Below are 21,077 nucleotides of genomic sequence, written 5' to 3' on the forward strand. Positions count from 1 at the left end.
GAGTATTCATGTTAGTCAAGTAGCTGAATGGTCACAGAAAGTGGACATGAAAAAATTGCTGTTTCTGTTTGTTCAAAAATAGCTTTGACATTTGAATGGCGATTTGGGAATATATTTTTCTGCTTTGCTGAGCTACAGTGATGTAAATCACTACAAACTTTATTAAGCATGTCTCAGTCTGAGTATTCACACAGCACTTACAAAGTTCCCAGATCCTCTCTCAGAATGCTGTGAACTTGATTGACAGCCTGGGATGGATTCTCTCAGGTCAATCTTTTCTTCGGCTGTGCCAAAGACCAGATGAGTCAAAATTCAAGGAGATATCTCCAGGATTTAACAATCCACTCAGCATTTTCACAGTGTGTAGTTCTTCTTTAAAACAGTTCCATTACTGTAGCTGTAATTTTGGTTTAAAATGCTCATCCAGTACTTCTTGAAGATCCAAGTGCCATGATGCCATTTTTTCCCAACGTGCTTTAAATGTTTTAAATATATTTTTAGCCATGTTTTAAATATATTTTTAGCCATGTTTTCTGCCAACACAATTTACTCATATCTAACATACACTGAAGTGTCTTTGCATGTTGTCAGTAAGGAAGTTATGCAAGATAGGTTAATGATAAGCAGACTTATATGTGTTTCAGCCTGGGTCATTCATAATGTAAAAGTAGTATCTGAGGCAGTTCCACTTCAGCTTGTGAGATCATAGTCTAAATAGAGTCAAGGCTGGTAACTGACAGACCTCCAAGGAAAATCTTATTTTGTTACAGGAACTGTTGATGGTTCAGAGGGTGTTGCTTTTTCCTCTGAATTAATACATCAGTGTTAGTGCTGCTACCAGTTCTATCTTTTGGCTGAGATAAAAAACAAAAGTCCTCCATCACTTGTGTGCCTTAAGGATCTCATAATATTTTGTGCACGAATAGGGCTGCTACCTTCACTGTCTTTGCTGAATTCCAACCCGGATGATTGTTATAACTGGCGTGGCAACTTTCAACAAGCAACATATTCAGTAAATTCAGCCTTTATGTCTGCTTTGTGAACTGTCCATGAACAGACTGCAATTTTAAATCATTCAATGGAAGTTTGTTGTGGCCAAATTTCACCCCGTAGAGTGCTCACAGATTGGTTGCTATATTGCTGTATTCATGATTCGATATTCAAGTGTTAGCATTAAAATCAGCTGGGATTTTTTGTTCCTTGATTGGATGACCTAACCTTATGGGCTACTGCTTCTTCCCTGAACTAATTTTTTTATAATTGCAAAAACTATGTTCACTTTCTGGGAACGCTTATTTGTATAAAACCTCCAAGGAGCATCCTACTTAAAAGTCACCAATACAACTGTGGATAATTTGCCCAGCTGTAGTTATAACCACTTTTCTTACTCAATTCCTTGTGCAGTTTCACTTGGATTCTTTGTCACTTCCTCTCCCAAACTGTTGTATAGTATTGTTAAGTCTTTTAGTTGCCCTATTTAACTTTAGAAGTGGTTGTATTGGTGAGTAAAGTGGTTCCTGTATATGTAGGAGTGAGGGGGATAGAAGGACTCTGGGGCCTGGTTCTTATTTACAATAAAGCCCTTTTATAATCCTCTGACAATGAGTGAGACATCCACTTTAAATCCTCTGAAGCTTTAGCAGTATTGCCAATCCCAAGCACACAAAAATCACGAGTTAAACCAATCTCATAATCTGAGGAGGTCTAAAAACAATGAGATTTTTAAAAAAACCAATAACAGATTTGGGATTCTCTTTATTTGCCTTCTAATTTTTTGAGTCTTTACAGTTCCTGGTTGCTGAGAAATGTTTGAAAACCTGAAGCCTAGAAACATACTTAAAAAACAAAACCTCTAAGATTATTACATAATCCTATGACTCCAGGAGCTGGATCTTTAAAAAACACCAAATATTGTGAGATTTGCAATAAAATTGCAAGAATTGGCAACATTGTAATGAAAATTGCACGATGGCTCTCCACCCCAGAAGACCTCACTAGGGAAGAAGTTGGGGATGGCTGTTGAGGGAAATTCTTGAATTTGGGTTTTAGCGTTTACCTTTATGGTCAAAATCTAGGCCCCAATGCTGCCACTTGTAACACACAGACTTAATTCAGTGGGATTCCACACAGATGCAGCAGTCCTTCTGCATTGCAGAATCAGGGCCCAAGTGAGTTTTAGATGACAGTTTTTTTCTGTGAGTAACTTAGTGTGTATTTAGTTATGTTAATAAACCTTTGTGAATAATAATTTTTTGTATGTGGAGGCCTGGAAAAAGTGACCAAGTTATATTGCATAGGGAAAAAAAAAAAAAAAAGGGGGAATTAACATTCTAAAGTCATTTTACATGTACATTTGTGCTTCAGTAAAAAATGTAGCTGTCTTGAAAAATCATGTTAAAACATAAAACATTTGAGGTAACTTAATAGTTGGCACTTAAAGTAACTGCAATTTGATGTTCAATTCAAACCAGATGTTTATTTTTTGCAAGGAGTATTTTCTATTGTCAGGGGAATAAAAAAAACATTCAAGGTTATGGAGCAGACATTTCTTACTACAGTTGATTAGAACAAATTACCAAGAGCTATGCTTCAGATTTGAAACACTAAGGCGTTTATGATCTCAGGCCCCAACAATTAAAGAAAACAAAAATAAAGGGATTAGAAATATACATAGTGAGAGCAGTAAAACTGCAAGAGTGCTCATGGATCCTAACCAGCTGGATTTCATTTGAACTTGAAAGTTTAATAGCATAAGCTTGCACATCTTCTTTTCCAGTTCAGAGGATCATCTGCCAGATGGAGAAGCACTACCCCTTTTTTTAAGTCTTGCATTGTAGGATTTTGTTTTAGAATAAAAGGAATTGGTGTGCTTGAGCAAAATCTGTGGTTTTCAACCAGAGCAGAATAAATACCTTTTAGAAAAAGTTGGCTTGATGTAAAGGAAACTGAAGTGATAAAATAGCCAACATCTCTAATTAACTTTTTAAAAAGCATTTATTTATTTCCCCATTTTATTCTGGCACTGGGCTTTGTCTGAAAACACTGATGCCATGCTGGAGCTCTGCATGCTTACAGAGACTACTGTGTTACTGAGGCCACACTGAATGGGGAAATTATACACTTTGGAATCTTAATGTATGCCAAAAAAATATTTACTGTTTATTTTAATGATCCATGGAGCTCCTGTTACCATGCTGATTGGGCACTTAAAAAAATGTCCTCTTCCCAGTGCCCAGACTGAGCTCTGGGGATCACCCTGGGTGGAAGGGGTAGGAGCAGAAGGAATCCTCTATTCCAGGCAGAGAATCTGCTCTGGAGCTGGTACTCCAGCATAAAGGTTGGAGAAGTGCCTTTAGCTCTTATGGACCTAATCTCCAAGGAACAATAGACACTGATTCCATAAAGGGATGGATCCACTAGTCCTGCCTCCAAAGAGCCTCTGTGTGCAGTCATAAAGAGCTCCTATGGAACTTGTCTCTGTGGTTTCAAGGGGAATGCACAACCCTGTGTACTCTCAAAGCCTGCCTCTCAGTAATATGCTGCTTCTACTGTGTATGGGACACTTCGTACACATGAAAGAGAGGATAAGGGGGTTGCCCCTTAGCTATAAAATTCAACAGTACTAATTAAATAAAGATACCCACAGAGGGTAGCATTAATTATAGCCCTGCTGCTGTCCTTTTGTCAGGGAACAAAACAATCAAAGAGAAGCCAAATCACATAAATGCATCTTAAATCATGTCCTGGAACTCCACCAGCTCTAGCTTTAGTAGTAACTCAAGAGAAGAGAGAGAGTCTGTTGCTGGCCCTAGATATTTCAAGCACTCTTACTGACAGCAAGTGTCTCCCAGCCAGTCTACGCTGCTGACAGGGGCTCTAGGACAAGGAATGGCTTTTAAATAACCAGCTCCCAAAACATGTAGGTATTTGAAGATTATCACTAATGTTCAGAGATGAACAGGGAGCCAGAAGCAGATAGATGATCCCAGGTTTTGTGTGCACATAGCAGACTGCTTCGTGCAGAGTGGATGCATTCTGCAGTTGAGCTAAAGCCTGCAGGTGTCTGGAGGCCTTACAAGCTTAGAAAGCTCACATATTTAAAGCAACATTTTGTAAAAGGACTACACCTTCTCTTGAGATCGGTGTCCTTGAGCCTGCAAAGTTCTGGGTGCTCTCAATACCCATCCACTTCTGTAGGGATTAACGGTACTCAGCACATCTCAGGATTGTGCTGATATATTTCTAATAGGGGATACGATTTCTGTTGAAGTATGTGTCAATTTTTGACAGTGAGGGTAATTAATCATTGGAGCAGTTTACCAAGGGCTGTGGTGGAATCTCTATCACTGACAACTTTTGAATCAAGGTTGGATGTGTTTCTAAAAGATGCTCTAGGAATTATTTTGGGGGAAGTTCTATGTTATACAGAAGATCAGACTAGAGGATCACAACGGTCCTTTCTGGCCTTGAAAACTGTTAATATAAATGTTTGCTTGTTTTAAAGGGCTTAATTGGAGACACAGACAAGCTCCATATCTATTGTGTTTCAATGGTTCAATAGCATGTTTGCTCAGTTTACTAGTAAACACAGTCTACCCAGATGTCTTTTGTAACTGACAGTCCTGAAAGACTCCGCCTGTGCTCTGAGTTTGAAGCTAGGTTCTTTCTGGCTCATACATCACCAGTAATGAGGATTCTACAAGCTACAATGTGCTTTTTTCAGAGTAGCAGCGTGTTAGTCTGTATCCGCAAAAAGAACAGGAGTACTTGTGGCACCTTAGAGACTAATAAATTTATTAGAGCATAAGCTTTCATGGGCTACAGCTCACTTCATCGGATGCATAGAATGGAACATATGATAAGAAGATATATATATATAGATATATATAGATATATACACATACAGAGAAGGTGGAAGTTGTCATGCAAACTGTAAGAGGCTAATTAATTAAGATGAGCTATTATCAACAGGAGAAAAAAAACTTTTGTAGTGATAATCAAGATGGCCCATTTAGACAGTTGACAAGAAAGGGTGAGGATACTTAACATGGGGAAAAAGTGTAACTGAAAGCGTAATTTATCTTGCCAAATCTCTCTGAGAGTACGTCTATGCGATCTGCCGGATCAGTGGGCAGTGATCGATCGAGCGGGGGTTGATTTATCGCCTCTAGTCTAGACATGATAAATCAACCCCCGAGCACCCTCCCATAGACCTGTACTCCAGAGCTGTGAGAGGTGCCGGCAGAGTCGACGGGGAGTGGCAGCAGTCGACTCACTGTAGTGAAGACACTGCGGTGAGTAGGTCTAAATACGTTGACTTCACCTACGTTATTCACATAGCTGAAGTTGCGTAACTTAGATCGATCCCCCTCCCAGTGTAGACCAGGCCTAAGTGGTGCTGATGCAGGAGACCCAGCTTTATTACTAGATCCCAGGATGAGTATGCAGGGCCGGCATTTAGAAAAAAAATCTTTTTTTTTTTCCCCTGCTCGCAAGCTGACTTCCCTCCCCCTCAGTGGAAACCATTTAGGCTTTGTCTATACTACGCAGCTTTTAGCAACGCGGCTGTGCCACTGCAGCCATGCCGCTTAAAGGCACACAAGTGTAGCTGCTGTTTGTCTCCTGCTGACAAAAAACTTCCACCTCCAATGAGCAGCGTAGCGGTAGCTTTGTCTGCAGGAATGTGCTCCTGATGACAAAGAGCTGTTCACACCGGCGCTTTTCGTCGACAACACTTTTTGTCTTTTGGGGGTCGGTGTTTTTTTTTTTTTAACCTCTGAACAACAAAAGTTTTGTCCTTCAGTTGCCAGTGTAGACAAAGCCTAAGTCAATAAAGACGGAACCCATGCAATGCCATTTTTGGCCCCTTTTCAGACTAAATGGACATTTATGTTATTGTAGCAGATCTGTGAATAGCAGGAGAATGTTTGTTTGTGCAATATACCACCGTTCTTTAAATGAGCTGTGACCATCTAGTAAATTATGGTCCTAGAAAACCTCAATGTGCTGTTCACAATATAAAGTATTTCTAAGTATAAAGTTACCACTACAGCACTGGCCTCTGGTGGAGCACGTCATATTAATGCAGTGGTCGCTCGCCTTTCATTGTGGGCAAACTCAGTATTTGTTTACGGCTATTTCACCTCAGTATCGCTATGGAAGACCATCCTTTATTCCTTGTTTGTACTTCACCTGAAGAAAGCTAGTGCCACCTTGTGGTTTTTCGAATTATTGCACGTGTTGAAAAAAGTTGTAGCAGCTCATTTTTCTTATATATTTGATTTTTTATTTATTTACTATAATGTGACATTATCTTTGGTAGTGAAGAACAGATGAGAAATCTTGCCAAGAATATAGCAGCAGAAATAGTCTAGGCTCTCAGCTGCTAAATGTTTCTTCAGTGCTGAAATCAGGGAAAGCAGAATAGAAAAAGAGATGTATGGTATTATTCACTCTATTTCTGTATAGAGGTGTGTCAAGCCATTAGTTTTGTCTTTATGAGCATTCATGCAAAATGTGACATTTTCACATGCATTCATCTGCAAATTTGGAATTTTTATGGATATTTGCAAATTTCATTCAGGTTAAATCATCTCTATTTTCACCAGCGAATACAACTTTTCTGCTACGAATTTGGCTGGCAAAATTTTGGAAAAGGGCAAAATACTGTAACACATTTTCCCAGATTGTAGCAAAAAGCTTGAATTGAAGGGAAAATATACTTAAATATGTTGTGTTTTATAGTGTTTGGTAAGAGTTATTTAAAAAAAAACTGTGAAAAATCTTGAACCAACCTGAGAATCGGAGAGAAAGAGAACAGTAAATATTCATGCACTGTAGCAACTGCTTTTCACTGATTGAAATATACTCTTTATATTTTATTTTGCAGGGAGAGTTTCATTGTGTGTGGGATGTTACTCTGAGCCCTGCAACCTGATGCTATTGCTCCCTTTTTTATGTCAGGGACACATGGGACTCAGGTCAGAAGAAGGACCATATTTTTCCCACTTCCTGTTTTAAAAGGACAGTATACATTCACATTTGGGCTCAAATTTAGGTTTTAAAGCTAAAAAGGTTTACTGAAACGGATACAAACCAAAATACTTTCATGTAACGTTTTAAGAATTCCAATAGAAATAAATAACTAAAAATCCTATGCAGTTGTTGCAGGGCTGTGCTCGTGCATGAGAACTAGAAAGTGAAACAGACTGGAAATAAAACTGACTAATCTATTTATTTTGCAAGGTGAGAGAAATGTAAAAGGGAAATAACATAAACAATGAGTGTATATTATATTTTAAGCATGCTTTTCACTTTATATAATCTTGTATTCTTAGTAACATACAGAAGGAATTCATTAAATCTATTCAGTATCATCTTCATTACAGTGCATTCTAAATGTAAAAACATTCAAGACTGATGAACTAAAGTCTCTTTTTTTCCCCCGTCATTTAAAACACAATTGAACAAAGCACTGGAGAACACACTGAAGGAAACATCCTGCATCAGCAGGGTGGTGGACTAAATGATCTAATAGGATTTTTCCATCTCTAATTTTTAATGGCTCTGTGATATATTTTGTCTTAAGTATTTTAACTTATCCATGCCCCTTGGCTGTCACTTGGGAGCTAACATATGCAGTTCTGGAAGACGTATTACATTTCTGCACGCAGTTATTCCATTTTTTTTTTAAATTTCAGTGACCACCTCCCAGTCCATTGTGCTGTAATATTTTAAATTTAATTTGAATTTTCCATTCATTAGGAAACACAAGTGGGGGAGCAGAGGGGAGAGGCACCACTGAGCCAACATGAGAGATGTCTAGAGACATTTTCCCTTGAACACGTTCTAAAAAGAGGCTCGAAATAGTTTGAGATACTTGGTTTTTAATTCATCTTATAAAATAAACATTTTCCTTGAAGCTATTTAGTCCAAAATCTCATGAAGTGTACACTCTGCAAGGTATTCATTTTGATCATATAAACAATACAAGTAAAATGACATTCTGAGTGTTGGTGGTGATGGTGTTTTTGTTTGTTTTTTCAGGATCTATTGAATCTTCTGTGCCTCAGCAGCAAAGCTTTTACATTCATTCTTTTTTTTTTTTTTTGCTAAGTTTTCAGAAGGTTTGTGTGTCCCAGGACTCAAAGCTTAAAACATTGATCTGATACTCAGAGTTGCTGGCCTGTGGGAGCTATGAGGTTTAAAGGTAACCTCCACAAGAATGTAACCGAATTCCTTCACCTTTAGAACTATTTGCAAAATGCCCCCTAAATAACTATGCCAATAGAAAATGATTTGCTTAAAGCCCCTACCTTTCTTTTTTAGCTTCTTTGATGTCTAGTCCCACACATTGGTCCCAGTAGGTATTATGTCACAGCGATGAAGCATCCATCACTGGCCTCTACTGGAGAATGGAGCCAGGCAGTCAGCCTTTGGGGTATCTAATATGTGGGGCCAAGAAATAGAAAGGAGAATCTCTGCTTTTGTTTTGTTTTTTAAAAGTAAGTGTCTAGCCATTTTTAAAAATTAATTTGGAAAATGTAACTGATGCAAACAAATCACTGGGATTGAAAGCTTGTATTTGCTTCCCCTGCTTAAAGATCACAAGTTATTCAGTTCTCTCACAACCATCCATGGCTGGGGTTTGGAAAAAGCCATAGATCTCACTCTCTTTTTCCAAATCCTCTTAACTTGTCACTCCAGCTGTTACTATTACTCTCTTCTTAAGTATCGCCTCAGTCTTTCCCTTCTCTCATCCCCCAATCTATTAAGTCTTGACCCAGCCACATCCCTCATCTCTGCACCCATCCTCTCATCCACATATAACCTATTTTGTTTCAAATCCTATGTAATTATAAGTGTGTGTATATGGGTTATTTTTTTTAAATTTTAGAACAGATGTTCTTTATTTCTGAAAGCAAACAAACTTCATTGCTGGCATGCCAGCACTTTTGAACAGCCCTACAAAAACAAACTAGTACCAATGTGCATATCTTTTAAGGGAAACAAATTTTGGTAAGGAAATAGACTTCCATTTAAAGCTTCAACGTGATTATATTGTAATCACGGCAAAGAAAACAGGATGAAAACTAACTTGAGTGTTTCTTCAACCAGAAAGAATTAATCTTTTATATATAGTGATTGTGCATGGATGAGACTGAAAGCATCCACATATTCACACCCTACACACCCGTGTAAAAATCTTTGCATAAAATATGCCTTGTTGAGGTATCCTTTGAAGACTAATAACTCACTGGTCAAAACTCACCTATCCTGGTGAAATGATGTAGCAACATTATACATAAAGTAGTGAGTTTCCCCTGTATGATGATATTAGGACATGTTCAAAACCAGACAGCCCTGCCTAGGCAAAAGTTGTTAAACAGGCCTAACCTAAACAAAGGAATGTATGTTGGCTCTATTTACATATAAGTAGTAAACAGGGTCCTCAAAACAGCAGGGAGAGATGCTGGCAGGAAACAGAACAATTTGCATTTGAGCAAAGGCACGTGGAGGGAGAAAGAGCATGTACCGTACTCCATATCACCTTCCTCACTGCTTGGATAAACTTCCGGGGTAACCTTCTGAAGTATCTACATCAAAGGTTCACTGGACTATAAAAGAACTTGGAGTGTCTGCCCCTTAATCTCTTTTACCTAAGAAGACAAAAGGCACCAACACCTTTGGGCCTCTGTGAGACATCCTGACCAAGGAAAGGGTCAGTCACAGTGGTGAGCTGGAGCCGGTTTGCACCGGTTTGCACGAATCGGTTGTTAAATTTTGAAGCCGGTTTAGAACCGGTTGTTACAGGGGTGGGCAAACTCCGGCCCGCGGGCCACATCTGGCCCGCAAGACCATCCTGTCCGGTCCGCCTGAGCTCCCAGCTGGGGAGGTTCCCCTGGCTGAGAATCCCTATTTAATTTTCACTCACCTGGCGGCGCTCTGGGTCTTCGGCGGCACTTCAGCAGTGGGCGCTTACTCGCTCTGGGTCTTCGGCAGCACTTCGGCGGCAGGTACTTCAATGCCGCCGAAGACCCGGAGTGAGTGAAGGACTCGCCACTGAAGTGCCGCCGAGAAGACCCGGAGCGACTGAAGGAGCTGGTTCTTCAGATTTTGGCAGCTCATCACTGGTCAGTCACCATCTTGTTAGAAGACTGTGGGTGATAAAGACCATCTTAAACAAAGCCTTGATCAAAATTTGCTAGATTAAGTTTTAGACTTTTAGATGCATTTTCACTTTTATTTGCTTGTCACCATTTCTAACTTTATCTCTTAGGATTTGAAGTGAATTCAAGTATATCTTCTTTGTTAATAAATGTATTTTATTTTTCATCGAAACTACACCAGTGCTGGGTTTAAACTGGACTGTTTGGTAACTCTAGTTAAAATAACAAACTGTTGAATATTAACTCATCACAGAAGGAATGAATCTTTATATCTGAACTGTCCAGGAAAGGGCTGGATATCGCAGAATACATGTTTTGGGGAAAATCCAGGACTGGGAGTGTATTGGGGTCACCCTGAAGTTATTAATCATGGCTGGTGAAGCCAGAGTGTGGCTGTAGACCGGCTGCTGGGGTTAGAGCAGCTGAACAATAACAGTCTAGCACACAGACACTCGGTGTGGCCTGCTTGCTGGCATACTAGTTGTGAGTGGCCCAGGTTGGGAGCTTACAACAGCAAAGCATTGTGAGGCACCCAAGGTTATAGGACAGGTGGTAACACAGCCTCTCACTGGTCTGGTTTGCACCCCAGAATGTGGAAGCGGGCAAGACAAGCAAGGCTAGGTTTAGAAACAAACAAAAAAACAGCAAAATAGTCTTGAGCCAGTCATTGGCTTCTGAATCAGCAGTATTCCACTTGATAGGACCTCCAGGGAGCCCAACACAAAAAGAGCAACCATCCAGCATGTGTGCAGCACACTTCACAGTAACACAGATGCACAGTGGGGTCCCAGGAGTGGTTGGTCATAGCACAGCAAACCAAACCACCTTTGAACCTGTTAAGCGAGCTGGTATTTGTATGTGAGCATATGATCTAGGGTGACCCCTAGATGCACCGGCTTGGATTGTGTGCCAGCTGCTGACCATTCAAGATGATGTTAAACTCTGAGCATCTCTCAGCATATGTGTAGTATGCCCATCCATTTGATAGCATCATCATCAGCCAGATGAAGAGGTAGTAGCCCATCATCGAAGTAAGTCAGTGGGCACTCATCAAGGATATGTGACATAGCTTGAAGTTGACCACATCTACCTTGCGGGTTGTTAGAGAAACCCTATTTGAAGAGATTGGCCTCACAATTGGCCTGTCCTGTTCAAAACCGGTTCAGGTGCCTTGGCAGGTCAAAACCTAGTGGGCAGATGGTTGGGTTGGTGACGAGAGAGTGATTAATGACTGTGGTCGCTGACCACTTGTTACGCCAAACAGATTCCACCATCATGTCCTGTGGTGGCATAAGTGACCATAGAGGGCATATAGAAGACTGGTGAACTGGTAGGTAGTCGAAGAGGTCTGAGTACAGAGGCAAGTCGCTGTTCTCATGGATCTTGGACAGGAGCATGTTGGAGGCCCCATCATGGCAAATATGGGGTGGTGCTATGTTAAGTATCGGCAGCCCCGATAACAATGTGCATAGCTTTGTTGAGCTATACGTCGACCAGCCTCGTGTGAAATGAATGCCACCAGACAGGAGCACAATACTCTGCTGTTGAAAAGCAGAGGGCAAGGGCTGATGTTCTAAGCAACTGGATAATCTGGAAGTGTCAGATTAACAATCTTTCTCAAGGTTCAGTTTTCACCAATACTGCTGAGTGTGTACATCGATGACTTGCCAGCAACACTCTCGTGCAAGTTTATGCTGACGACATCTGCTGCAGTTATCAAGCTCAGTCCTTCTCAGAAATTGACACCGTCCTCAATGATGATATGAAGCTCATGGCAGACTACTGTAGTCGATGGCACCTGCAGCCAAGCTTTTCCAAGATGGTTTCTAGCATATTTCATCTGCATAATGCAAGCAGAAGCCACGAGTTAAATATTTTCTTAAATGGCTAATGCCTGCAGCATGACCTAAACCCAATTTACCTCAACGTGACATTGGATAGGTCATTGACGTACCACAACCACTTGAAGAAAACAGCAGCCAAAGTTAGCTCTCAGAACAACTTGCTCAGAAAACTGGCCGGCTCAACTTGGGGTGTGAGCGCCTGGATGCTCAGAGCATGATATAAGTGGAAGCATGTTGACACTGTCTTTGATTTACTTGGCTTCAGTTAAGGTACATAGAGGACAGTTTCCAGAACACAGTAGAGCAGTCCCACCCTCAGTCTGACAGCCTCTGTGCTGTTGAGGAAGATGAAAGTCTCAGGGAAGGGGAACATTAAAGTGGATCAGAGGGAAACAATACCATAGTTGGGACCCTCCCTCCAGATGATGTCATGGTATCCTCTTGCACTGAGGATACCTCTCTGGGGGAGGGAATCCCAGTTATTAGGAAGAGACAGGTAACAGTAATGGGGGATTTGATTATTAGAAATATAGATAGTTGTTTTTGTGATGTCCGGGAGATCCACATGGTGAATTTCCCACCAGGTGCAAAGATTGCAGATCTCTCAAGACATCTAGACAGGCACACGTGCAGTGCTGGGGATGAGCTGGTGGTCATGGTTCAAGTAGGTACCAATGACATAGGGGAAGATAGGAGAAAGGTCCTGGAGGCCAAATTTAGGCTGTCAGGTAAGAGATTGAAGTCCAGGACCTCCATAGTAGCATTGTCTGAAATGATTCAAGTTCCACGCACAGGGCCAGTTAGACAGGCAGAATTGAAGGGTCTGAATGAGTGGATGAGATGATGGTCTGAGGAAGAGGGGTTTAGATTTGTTAGGACCTGGGGAACCTTTTGGGAAAGGAAGAGCCTGTACAGGAAGGATAAGCTCTATCTAAACCAAAATAGAATCAGATAGGTGGCATTTACATTTAAAAAGGTCATAAAGCAGTTTTTAAACTACGAAATGGGGAAAAGCCAACAGATGCAGAGGATCACATGGTTTGGACAGAGACATCTCTTAGGGAAGGATCTATTAACTAGGGGTTCTCTATATCCTAGTAAGCAGGAGAACATAGAACTTCATAAAGTACAGGTAGGAACTGAAGAGAAACAGTCAAATGCAAAAGAATCCCATTCAATTACATCGCATAATGGCAGGCAGCTAAAAAGTGACAAATTTAATAAGTGGTTGTACATAAATACAAGAAGTCTAAATACTAAGATAAGTGAACTTGAATGTCTGGTAGTAAATGAGGATATTGATAGGCAACACAGAAACTTGGTGGAACGATGATAATCAGGACATGATGGTGGTAGTAAAAGGTACAAAATATATAGAAATAACGGTAGGTCATGCTGGTGGGGGAGTGGCACTATATGTGAAAGAAAGCATAGAGTCAAATATAGTAAAAATCTTTTAATGACTCAAACTGTACCATAGAATCTCTATGGATAGAAATTCCATGCTTGAATAATAAGAATATAGCAGAGAGGATATACTAATGACCTCCTGACCAGAATGGTGATTAGTGATTGTGTAATGCTCAGAGAGATTAGAGAAACTATAACAATAGAAAACTCAGTAATAATAACAATGAGGGATTTCAACTATCCCCATATTGAGTGGGTACATGTCACTTCAGGACGGGATGCAGAGATAAAGTTTCTTGACGCCATAAATGTCTGCTTCTTGGAGCAGCTAGTCCTGGAACGCACAAGAGGAGAGGCAATTTTTTATTTAGTCCTAAGTGGAGCACAGTATCTGGTCCAAGAGGTGACTATAGCTGAACTGCTTAGTAATGACCATAATAGAATTAGTTTAACATCCTTGGGGTGGGGGTGGGGGGGCACACCAAAGAAGCCCACCACAGTAACATTTAACTACACAAAAATGAGGAAGTTAGTTAAACAGAAATTAAAAGATACAGTGGCAAAAGTGAAATGCCTGAAAGTTGTATGGACATTAAAAAAACCCACCATAATGGAGGCTCAAATTAAATGTAATCCCCTGTGACGGGGCGCACTTGCCCCGCACTGGTACTGCGAGGGTTAACGCAACTCTCTGGGCCGAGGAAGCCAAGCCCCCCCATGGCCCTGTTGGGCATGCTCCAGCTGGAGACTAGGTATAAAAGGGAGCAGCTCAGCTCATTCAGGGCTGGCCACCAGAGGGGAAGGACCTTGGTGGAGGCTCCAACTGAAAAGCTGTCCCAGCCCTTGCCTGTGGGAGCCGGAGATCCTGAGAATCAGACTGGAGGTCCGCTTCGAGGAGTCCGGGGACCCCGATACCCCATGGACTGCGGCTTTGGGAAACCTGGTAGGAAGTGACTTAGGGACGGTGAGCAAGTGGTATCGCCCACCTGAGTGAGGTCAGCGTGTTGCTGCTGGATTCCCCGCTGACTCTGTGGCGGGCCACTCTGCCACTGTTAGGGCCCTAGGTCGGGGCCCGGTGGAGTCAGGTGGGCCTGAGCCCCCCTACTCAGGCTGCTGAACTTCTGAAAATCTTCTTCCAGGTGGGAATACCAGGGAGATTCTAACCAACCAAGGAACCAATGTCTTGTCCAAACTGATGTCGGAGTTGTGCTGGTTGTTGAATGGCCGAGCACTTAAGACCTCTGTGTAACATCCGCAGACAGATGGCCTGGTGGAAAGTTTTAACAGGATGATGAAATCCATGCTAAGGAAATTTGTAGAAGATGATCCATAACACTGGGACAAGCTACTATCAGCCTTATTGTTCGCCGTGCAGGAGGTTCCCCAGGCCTCCCCAGGCTTCTCACCTTTCAAACTGCTTTATGGGAGACAGCCCCAGGGGATCCTCGACCTCCTGAAGGAGACCTGGGAAGAGCAAGGATCCCAGGTCGTGGGATCAGTTCCCAACATGTGAACACTTTGTGAACGACTCCAGAAGTTGGGAGCATTCGCCCAGGCAAATCTATTGCAAGCACAACAGACCCAAGCCCGCCAATACAACCGAGGGGCGACGCTACACACTTTTGAACCAGGGTATAGTGTCCTGCTCCTGCTATCTTTGGCTGAGTCCAAGCTACATGCAAAATGGCAGGGCCCTTTCACGGTGGTCCGAAGGGTAGGACCAGTGGATTATGAGGTACGACTACCGGGAAGAAGGAAGGAAGTCCGGATTTACCACGTGAACCTTCTGAAGAAGTGGAAAACTCAGGAAGAGCTGCTGATTGCCCCCTATTCCCCAGAACCAGAGCTAGGCCCATTGTTGACTCTATGCCTGTCACGATCAGGGCAGAGCTGGATCCAAGACAACAGGAAGAGTTGCAACAACTAGTTCAGGCCTTCTCCACCGTGTTATCAATCTGCCTGGGGTGGACTAGACTGGTAAGTCACCACATCATCACCCTTCCAGGCCAGAAGGTCCATTACAACCACCAGCTCCTGCCAAAGAAGATGTGGGATGCGGTCCAGAAGGAGCTCCAGGCTATGCCGGACATAGGCGTAGTAGAAGAATGGCGAGGCAAGTGGAGCAGTCCGATTGTGCTGGTCCTGAAGCCAGATGGGACCATACAATTCTGCATAGACTTTCGAAAAGTGAATGCGATCTCTCAATTTGATGCTTTGCCCTGGGTAGACGAGTTACTCGAACGACTGGGTAATGCCAATTTCATTTTGACCCTAGACCTGACAAAGGTGTATTGGCAAATCCCCTTGACTCCGGCTTCCCGTGAAAAGACAGCCTTCCCTACCCCATTTGGATTGTGCCACTTCGTGACCATACTTTTTGATCTACATGGGGCCGCTGCCACCTTCCAACAACTCATGAATCAGCTGTTACAATCCCACTGCCAGTACACGGCAGTACATAGACGATATAGTGGTGTACAGTCATATGTGGGAGGAACACCTCTGACACCTCAAGGCTGTACTGCAAGCCCTGGGGGAAGCTGAGCTCACGGTCAACCCAGCCAAATGCCACCTTGGATGACAGGAAGTAACATACCTGCGATACACCATGGGGCAAGGGACCCTATGTCCACTTGTGGACAAGGTGCAAGCTCTGCAGGACTGCCTGACACCCAATGCAAAGAGGCAGGTACGCCAATTTTTAGGCCTGCCAGGGTACTACTGCTGCTTTGTACCGGTTTTTGCAATGCTCACGGCACCCTTGTCAGACCTAAGAGCTCCCAACCGAAAGGTCCAGTGGTCAGCAGAATGTGAGAGGGCCTTTCAGGACCTAAAGGATTGACTGACTAGGGCACCAGTCCTGTATCATCCAGACTTTTCTAAGCCCTTTATACTTCAGATGGATGCGTCTGAAGTGAGGCTGGGAGCAGTATTGTCCCAGGAGATTGAGGGAGAAGAACATCCCATCCTCTATCTGAGCTGGAAGTTTTTCCCCTGAGAACAGAGATATTCAACTATAGAGAAGGAGGCCCTGGCGGTAAAGTGGGTGATCGACACACTAAGATACTAGCTGCTGGGAAACCCCTTTCAGTTGGTCACAGATCACGCACAACTCCGATGGCTCAACAGCATGAAAGATACCAATGCTCCAATTATGAGATGATACCTATTGCTCCAGCCCAATGACTTCAGCATCACCCATCAACCATGTAGGGCACACGCAAATGTGGACTTTTTCTTTTCACCACTGGACACCCTCTTAAAGGGGTGTGTGCATGATGGGGTACGCTTGCCCTGCACTGGTACTGCGAGGGTTAACGCCACTCTCTGGGCCGAAGAGGCCACGCTCTTGCGGCCCTGCTTGGCATGCTCCAACTGGAGACTTGGTAGAAAAGTGAGCAGCTCAGCTCATTCAGGGTTGGCCACCGGAGGGGAAGGACCTTGGGTGGAGGCTCCAGCTGAAGAGCCATCCCAGCAATTGCCTGCAGGAGCCGGAGATCCTGAGAGTCAGACTGGAGGTCTGTGGCCAGCAGAGTCCCAGGAATCATCTGGGCTGAGAAGCCCGGAGACCCTGATACCTCATGGACTGTGGCTTCGAGAAACCAGTGACCCAGGGAGGATGAGTGAATGGTATCTCCCACCTAGTGATGTCAGTGTGTTTTGGTGAGATTCCCCGTTGACCCAGTGGAGGACCACTCCACCACTGTTAGGGCCCTGGGTAGGGGCCCGGAGAAGTCGGGTGAGCCTAGGCCCCCCTACTCAGGCCGCCCCCACCTGGTGGCAGCTCCCGGGTACTGGCTGCTAGGCTGCACTGCTCCGTGTCTAAATGCTGTTATATTGACTTTGGTCACCAGGCTGTGCTGCCCTGAACACAAAGGCCACTGTAATCAACTCTGACCGCTAGGTCATACCGCCCCTCCGAACTGGGAAATCATACTGACTCTGGCCACTAGGCCACACAGCCCCCACAGAGCGGGTCGCTATACTGACTCCGGCAATTAGGCCATGCAGCCCTGAGAAAGGGCAGCTCTACTGACTCTGGCCACTAGGCCACGCAGCCCCCCACAGAGGGAGCCACTCTGTTGACTCCATCCATTGGGCCATGCAGCCCTGAGAGCAGCCCTGAGAGAGGGTGACCCTACTGACTGTTGCCGCTAGGCCATACTGCCTGGCTGAGCCAGACAGCCACACTGACTCTGAACACTCGGTGACACACCCCTGCCAAATAGGAAAGCCATTTTGATTTGGGCCATTGGGCCCCACTGCCCTGTGGGAAGGGGCCATCACCCTGACTCTGGCCATTGGGCCACACAACCTTGAGAGATAGAGCGGCCATATTGACTTTTACTATTAATCCTCACCACCCCAAGACAGAGGGTGGTCATAAGGATGTGACCGCAGGGAAGTAATTACCCTGCCCCACCCAAACAGGGGATGGGACGCACTTGCCCAGTGACATCCCCATATTTAAAAGCATAGTGGGAAGACCAAAGAAGTGCCACCATGGCTAAACAACAAAGTAAAAGAAGTAGAGTAAAAAAGGCATCCTTTAAAAACTGGATGTCAGGTTCTACTGAGGAAAATAGAATGGTGCATAAACTCTGGCAAGTCAAGTGTAAAAGTGTAATTAGGAAGGCCAAAAAAGAATTTGAAGAGCAACTAGCAAAAGACTCAAAAACTAAGAGTAATTTTTTTTTAAGTACATCAAAAGCAGGAAGCCTACCAAGCCACTGGGCGATCGAGGTGCTAAAGGAGCACTCAAGATAGATAAGGCAATTGCAGAGAACCTAAATGAATTGTTTCCATCAGTTTTCACTGCAGAGGTTATGAGGCAGCCATTCTTTTTAGGTAAAAAATCTGAGGAACTGTTCCAGATTGAGGTGTCATTAGAGGAGGTTTTGGAAGAAATTATTAAATTAAATAGTAATAAGTCACCAGGACTAGATGGTATTCACCTAAGAGTTCTGAAGGAACTCAAATATTAAACTGCAGAACCACTAACTGTGGTATGTAACCTATCATTTAAATCAGCTTCTGTACCAGATGACTGAAGGATAGCTAATATGACACCAATTTTTAAAAAAGATTCTGGAGGTAATCCTGGTAATTACAGGCCATTATGTCTAACTTCAGTACCAGCTAAATTAGTTGAAACTATAATGAAGAACAGAATTATCAGACACATAGATGAACATGATTTGCTGGGGAAGAGTCAACATGGTTTCTTGTAAAGGGAAATCATGCCTCACCAATCTATTACAATTCTTTGAGTGGGTCAACAAACATATGGACAAGGGTGATCCAGTGGATAAAGAGTACTTGAATGTTCAGAAAGACTTTGACAAGGCCCCTCACCAAAGGCTCTTAAGCAAAGCAAGCAGTCATGGGATAAGAGGGAAGGTCCTCTCATGGATCAGTAACTGGTTAAAAGACAGGAAACAAAGGGTAGGAATAGATGGTCAGTTTTCAGACTGGAGAAAGGTAAATAGTGCTGTCCCCCAGGGATCTGTACTGCAAACAGTGCTGTTGAACATATTCATAAATGATCTAGGAAAAAGGGGTAAACAGCGAGGAGGCAAAATTTGCAGATGATACTAAATTACTCAAGATATTTAAGTTGAAAGCAGATTGGGAAGAGTTACAAACGGATCTCACAAAACTGGGTGACTGGGCAACAAAATGGCAGATTAAATTCAGTGTTGATAAATGCAAAGTAATGCACATTGGAAAACATAATCTCCACTATATATACAAAATGATGGGGTCCAAATTAGCTGTTACCACCTAAGAAAGAGATCTTGGAGTCATTGTGGATAGTTCTCTGAAAACATCTGCTCAATGTGCAGTGGTAGTCAAAAAAGCTAACAGAATGTTACAAACCATTAGGAAAGGGGTAGATAATAAGAAAAAATTATAATGCCGCTATATAAATCCATTGTATGCCCACACCTTGAATACTACTTGCTGTTCTGGTTACCCTATCTCAAAAAAGTTATCTTAGAAATGGAAAAGGTACAGATAAAGGCAACAAAAATGATCAAGGGTATGGAACTTCTGTATGAGGAGATATTAAAAAGACTTGGACTTTTCTACTCAGAAAAGAGATGACTAAAGGGGGATATGACAGAGGTCTATACAATTGTAACTGGTGTGGAGAAAGTGAATTTGGAAGTGTTATTTACTTTTTCACATAACACAAGAACCAGGGTCACCTGGTGAAATTAATAGGCAGAAGGTTTAAAACAAACATAAGGAACAATTCCCAATATCCCCGGCAAAGAGTTCCACAGGTTGACTGTGTGCTGTGTGAAGAAGTACAGTAGAAGCTTTGTTATCCAGCTTTTACTGTACTACTTCACACAGCACACAGACAACCTTTGAAACTCTTTGCCGGGGGATGTTGTGAAGGCCAAAACTATAACAGGGTTAAAAAAAGAACTAGATAAGTCGTGGAGGATAGGTCCATTAATGGCTATTAGCCATGATGGTCAGGTATGCAACTCTGTGCTTTAGATGTCCTTAGCCTCTGATTGCCAGAAGCTGGGAGTGGACAACAGGGGATGGATCACTTGATGATTGCCTGTTCTGGTTATTCCCTCTGAAGCACCTGGCATTGGCCACTGTCAGAAGACAGGATACTGGGCTAGATTGACCATTGGTCTGACCAAGTGTGGTCATTCTTAAGTTCTTAACCTCCATATCTTGCAATAGTCACCTATGCAATATGGCAGCCATATCATTGTTCAGGTGCTTTACAATCTTTTGGAAGTCACAATCCCTTTAGGCCCAGCCAATATCATTGCATACGTGAACCATCTGGAGATGGTGTTTGGTAGATCAAACTCCAGGTGCTGGTTTTGCCATGCAAAGCTATCTGAAAATGTCTACTTCAGAGCATCGGCTTGTTTGCCACAGCAACCCATTTAGGAAGAACTCTTGACATCTAAAATAAAATCACATTCTTGTGGTGTACCTATGATTAGACCTGTTAAACAGCAGGGTATCCTAAACAAAGGAATATGTGTTTACCTCAGTTACATAGAAGTCATAAACAGGGTCCTCAAAACAGCGGCAGGGGGAGATGTCAGGAAACAGAACAGCAAATTGAATCTATTGGGTGCTGGTTATTGTGGACCCAGACAAGGAAATGCTATGAACCCTTTCCTCAAGATGCTGCAGTTGAATGTTGAAGGATGGGCTACTGCAAAACTCTCTGTTCTTGAAAACATTGCTTCCTGACACGATGTTGATGTCATCTGTCTTCAGGAAACACATGTTAATTCCCTGATTGCCAATCCGTTCATAATCTCAGGTATTGATCTCATAAACTACAGCCTGCATGAAAAATATGGGCAAGCCACATACATAAGATCCAATTCTTTAATGAAAGAACTGATTTTAATTTCTCAGGGCCAAAACCTTTATGGGGAGAATAGATAAAAATTCTGTGCTAAGTAGTTTTTCTTAAACTGCGATGAAGGAGACCTGTCAATTTATATAAGCAAACCTCAGTGATAGGCAGCGTTGCCAGCTCCGCCCATAATAGCGTGTACCATACATAAATACCTAGATAAGCTTATAGAGTTGTTCAGGTTCATATATAGTCTTTATTACTGTAGTGTCTGAGCACCTTCCAGAAACATTAGTGGTATGA

General features: G+C 42.8%; 1 long non-coding RNA gene across 1 annotated transcript in view; it reads left to right on the top strand.

Annotated features, from left to right (window-relative positions):
- Window positions 1–5,252: 5,252 nt before the first annotated feature.
- The window catches only part of LOC141983049 (uncharacterized), a 114,351-nt gene continuing 98,526 nt past the window's right edge, over window positions 5,253–21,077 (top strand). Inside the window, exon 1 of the long non-coding RNA XR_012638280.1 lies at window positions 5,253–5,294. This is a non-coding gene — a long non-coding RNA (uncharacterized LOC141983049). The remainder of the gene's footprint in view (window positions 5,295–21,077) is intronic.

This window comes from Natator depressus, chromosome 2, assembly GCF_965152275.1.
Source record: "Natator depressus isolate rNatDep1 chromosome 2, rNatDep2.hap1, whole genome shotgun sequence".
In the NCBI taxonomy this organism is placed as follows: Eukaryota; Metazoa; Chordata; order Testudines; family Cheloniidae; genus Natator; species Natator depressus.